Consider the following 5,614-nt stretch of genomic DNA (forward strand, 5'->3'; position numbering starts at 1 on the left):
TCATTATAATTGAAACTAAGTAAGAACTGTTTAATGAAAACAAAATAAGATAACGCAAAGTCATTATTAGTGTACATAAATTCTAAATAGATTTTAGTTTTAGCAAATACAAATGTTTTATAAAAATGTTCAAAGTACTTTTTTCCTTGTAATTGTTGTCTTGGATCTGAATCTCTAAGTGTCATATGTTTCCTGTAAATTGAAAAAGATTTTCTTTTAGTTAGAGTACATTAAAAAATATGGCCCAAAAGGGGAAAAAACACACTAGGTTGTGTAATGCAAATATAATCAAAGTACAATAAATATAACTTAAATGTACCTCTTATCAAAGTTATCCTTGTCCCTAATATTATCTGTTTTGCTTGTGTTCATTTCCACTACTATGACGATATGAGTTGGATCACATAAATAATAAAAATAAGAGGTTCTAATTTCATAGCATGGAAGTAATTCAGATGTAAGAACTATACGACAATAACACATTTTGTGTAAACATGTTTAACACATGGTAAATTTTAGGGGCAAATTTTAGCCCAAGGGTGAAATTTAAGGGGTTTTGCATTTTAGAAGGGAAAAATTTAAGGGGTTTTGCATTTTAGAAGGGCGAAATTTTTATAAAACACCCATTTCATATAGTTAGCCCAACTTTTATTTAAAAATATATATATATATATATATATATATATATTTTTCATTTTAGCTCCAAAAAAAGGGTGGATAAGCCATGCAAAAACTCATTTGGCCCGATTCGCCTGGTTTGGGAGATTATATTCCCTTACAATTGCCCAATTTTTTGCTTTGCAATGTTAAATTCGTTTGCAATTGCCCATTTTATAGTTTTTCTAGTTTGGGAGGTTGGATTTGGTCCAAATCGGCGATCTCCTTGATTCTTTGGTTTTCAAATGGAGGGCAAGGGTGATTCGGTGAACGGCTCCCTATTTTCAACTCTAGTTTTCATTGATGGCAAGGCTTCCAATTTGCTCTCCAGTAAACCTCAACGTTCTACAGCATCATCAACCCACATGATAAGAAGACTCTGCATATCTCCAAAACCAACAATTAATACAGGAAAATGGAGTTACAGGAGAATGAAGAAATTGAGTGTATCTGCAATCGCTCAGCCTTTAATAGGCTCCCTAGATTCGTCACCTTCCAACGATATTTCCAAGGGAGCTCTGAGAATAAGCAGCGATGACGAACAACAAGGAGATGGGGGTAACCGTAAATTCAATTGGTTTTTGCATTAGTATTCTGTAGTCCGAGAATATGATTTGGACAAGAGGGTGCCTCATGCATTCACTGTTATGGGCCTTGACGTTGTTGTTTGGTGGTACAAACGTAGCTAGGCTTGGCAAGTTTCTGATGATAGTTTTCCTCATACAAGGGCTCCTCTGTCTGAAGGAAGGATAGATGAAGACAAGGATTTGCAATGCAGTTATCATGGATGGTGCTTTGGCCCCAAGGGAGCCTGCACATACATTCCACAAGCACCATCTGACAGACCTTCGATATTGTACTCATTTCTTATATTCCACTATAAAGTTTATACATTCCTCTACTTGCATTGAACAATCTAGAATTGAGAAAATTGCTTATACTGTGAACAGGGTTTTCAATGTGCCAAGAGTTATGGTTTGTAGAAAATGACATAATAGTCAATTAAGACTAAATATAAATTATCCTGTCTCTAATCTATATCTAAATTTGCAATTTATTGTCTAGCAGGTGTTGATGAATAATGGAATATCACTGATAATGATACCATATATCCTTATCGATGTAGAAGAAGAACATACATAGAGAATAAGAGAGACGAGAAGCTAATATTGACTTTCCCATTAACCTCTAAGAAGGCCAATACAAATCACAAATCAATGATCCATGCAAGGGGACGTGTACAGGGATATGCAAGTCTTATCCCTCCTGTCCTGGCTTCATGGGAATGGTTTGTCATGCTCAGCACCATGTCTTAATGCTGATGTTGTGATGTGTGATGAGGAATTTGTAATATGGGATAGTTTGATCATAAGCTCAATCGTTAATATATAATATACCCCTTTTTCCTTGATGTGTTATTGGCTTTTGAGTCCGCCATGGTGTTCTGCTTGTGAAGGATATGATACAAATTCACCTTTTCAAATTCAACTATAGTTTTGCTTGATTCTTTCCAAAATGGAAGACAAACGAGGGTCTGCAGGATTAGAGTTGAATAGCATATGCTAAATAACTAGGCCAGAGTCTCCTAACACAGTGAGATTTTGGATTTGAGAACTCTTGGCCAGAGTGAGTCCTTGCAAGAGAGAATATGCTTCAGTTCTGTTGTTTGACATGATTCCAAAGTAGAAGTCAGAAGATGGACAAGAGGGTGCCTCATGCGTTCACTATTATGGGGCTTGACATTGTTGTTTGGTGGGACAAACGTAGCCAGGCTTGGAAAGTTTTTGATGATAGTTGTCCTCATGGAAGGGCTCCTCTGTCTGAAGGAAGGATAGTTGAAGATGAGGATTTGCAATGAAGTTATCATGGCTAGTGCTTTGGCCCCAAGGGAGACTGCACATACATTCCAAAAGCACCATCTGGTGGACCACTGGTATTGTAATCATTTCTTAGATTCCACTATAAAGTTAATACATTCCTCTCCTTGCATTGAACAATCTATAATTGAGAAAATTGCTTATACTATAAACATGGTTTTCAATGTTCCAAGAGTTGTGGTTTGTAGAAAATGACCTAATAGTCAATTAAGACTAAATATAAATTATCTTGTCTCTGATCTATATATGAATTTGCAAATTCTTGTCTAGCAAGTGTTGATGAATAATGAAATATTATTGATAATGATACTAGAGATCCTTATCGATGTAGCAGAAGAACATACATAGAGAATGAGACAGATGATAAGCTAAGATTGTCTTGCCCATTAACCTCTAAGAAGGCCAATACAAACCACAAATCAGTGATCCATGCAAGGGGACTTGTACATGGATATGCAAGTCTTATCCCTCCTGTCTTGGCTTCATGGGAATGGTTTGTCATGCTTAGAACCATGTCTTAATGCTGATGTTGTGATGTGCGATGAGGAATTTGTAATATGGGATAGTTTGATCATAAGCTCAATCAACCAATATTAATTTAGATACTCTATGATTCTCTCATAGTTACTACAATTGTGTACATATGATTTCAGTAGGGTATTTTCTCAGAGACACTACTATTGTATATTGTGTTAGTGACAACACGCATGCGAATTCCCTAAGAAATATCAATAGTCAAGGAAAACTAAGACCATTACGATATGGTTATGTGTAAGGTGTACTTACCAAATGAGGACAGGTTCAGGTTGCTTTAAATTGTTGGATTGGGACTATATCTTCTTCTACTAAGTAATTGGTTTCCCTTCTCTTTAGGTTTATATTTTCATTTTCTAGAACATGAAATCTGAATACCCCACTAGATAGCTTGCAACATCAAATTTATGAACAAACCAAAACATTTTCAAAGTAGTTGGAGTTATTGTTGAATTTCTTCCAAACATTTCTTGATAGTTTGACTATGGGAATTAGGTTTTTAACTATTATTTTCCACATTTTCTCTGATCGACTTAAATTATTTTTTCAATTTTATTTTTGTATATCTAATGGAGGAAGTTACGATCAACTAGATTGGTTAGTTTAGCCATGCTACACAACATATTCCCTTGCATTATTATGTCTGTAGTGATGTCAACAAATGAAGATACTAGTGTTGTGATGAAAGGAATCACTGATGGAGCCCATTATTACTTCATTAAGTCTATAAGGTTAGAGGAGATAAGAAACATTTGGGAACATGTAGTGCATATATGGGGTAGAGAATCTCTCAAGGTTGACTTGGGAGATTGTGAGGATTGTGAAATAAGTGATTCACTAGACAACTATTCCAAAAGGAGGAAGGATACGAGTGGTGGGGAATTTTTTGATGAGGTTACAAGTGACATTACTTGTATTAAGAGGGCACAAGTTCACTATACCATGCAAATTATTCAACAGTTGTTTCTACAGTGGATCATTTGGGAATAGATAGAAATTTTGAACTTCCTTAACATGCCTCAACCTAGCAGTGAGAGGTTCTGTAGGTGAAAATTTTCCAATTCCTAAAACATTGTTTTTTGAGTTTTTTACAGGAGCAATTCCAAAGAAAATCATAAAGATTATGAAATTCGAGGGACTTTCACTGGAGAATGTTAAGGGTCATTTGCAATTATCCATCAGAAAAGAGCTATATTTTGAAAGTTACAAAAATCATATGGTTATTTAAAATTTAAATTTATATTAGCAGGATATCCAAAAAGAATACAAATTTGAGTCAAGGTGATGTAGAATTAATGTGTTAATCTTTTCAATCTCAAGAACATAAATGAGCATGCTTTCTATCAATCTAATTGTAGAGTCTATTAGGTCATGTTTTTATTGTATTTTACAAAGTTAAGCAAGAATATTTTCTGTGTCTCTAAAAGAGAAAATTCCAAGGATGTACTAAATCTTGTCTCTATGTTTTTGTGTGTGTAGAAATACCGGCTGCATCTAAAGAGACTATATGGGGCCATCTTGGAACACTATTAGTTTCTCATTCTAGGTTGCATATGGCAACATCTCTAGAGGGATGATAAAATTACAACAAGGAGAAAATAGTTTTGCTTAGTCATATTGTTCCTTATACTAGGATGCAAATGATAACATACTTGGAGGGATGATGAAATTATAGCAAGGGGAGAAAAGTGTTGCTTCATTATATAGTGAAAAAGGCTTGAATGTGGGAATTGGAGTAAGTTCAATTTTATTCGTTAAGGGACTAGACCCAAGGACTCTCAAATCCCTTCAACAATACAAGGCTTATCGTTACGAAGTCTCTTGATTCCATAATTCTTTTTAAAATTATATCGCCCAATTAAACTATAAAGTTTTAGGAACTTATCCTAGCAAGTGTTGATGAATAATGAAATATTACTGATAATGATACTAAAGATCCTTATCGATGTAGCAGAAGGACATACATAGAGAATGAGAGAGATGAGAAGCTAATATTGTCTTGCCATTAACCTCTAAGAATGCTAATACAAACCAAAAATCAGTGATCCACGCAAGGGGAATTGAATTGTCTATATACACACAAGTTGGGCTAGCCTAGAATATTAAAATCTAAACACAATTTTAATTATTATGATTGGGGATGTCTACGAGTTGCCTTTTGATAATAAGGAAAGAAAAAAGGTAACAATATTTATCCTTTAGTGGTCAGCACAAGTTTCCTCTTTAAGATGTTTTGCCTCAACATATGTGCAAGCAAGGATAGTTTTGGAGGAAAGTACTAGACCTCGTTTGATTCCTCTTGTTGAAGTTGCTTCGATTTTATCAGTGATTCGGTAATATATCTGGAGTAGAGAAACTTAGTGTGTGTTGTCATAACTAGACATGAATTTTGTAACAAAATGTCAAAGCTTGAGAAGAGTTTCAGGTATTGTGTTGCCTTTATTTGCGCTGGATGGATGGAGAGGCCTTTTCTGCTGTTCTCATCCTGACTAATCAGTGCTAGCTCCAATTGGATTCTTTGTGAGCTAGTTGACATTTCACCTTGC

At 34.9% G+C, this 5,614-nt stretch overlaps 1 pseudogene; it reads left to right on the forward strand.

The window, feature by feature from the left end:
* Window positions 1-3,677: 3,677 nt before the first annotated feature.
* LOC149205441 (two-component response regulator ARR14-like) lies at window positions 3,678-4,893 on the forward strand (annotated as a pseudogene).
* The last annotated feature ends 721 nt before the right edge of the window (window positions 4,894-5,614 follow it).

Source organism: Pinus tabuliformis, chromosome 1_2 (genome assembly GCF_031772625.1).
Source record: "Pinus tabuliformis cultivar Carrire ecotype Pingquan chromosome 1_2, CPIR1, whole genome shotgun sequence".
In the NCBI taxonomy this organism is placed as follows: domain Eukaryota; kingdom Viridiplantae; phylum Streptophyta; class Pinopsida; order Pinales; family Pinaceae; genus Pinus; species Pinus tabuliformis.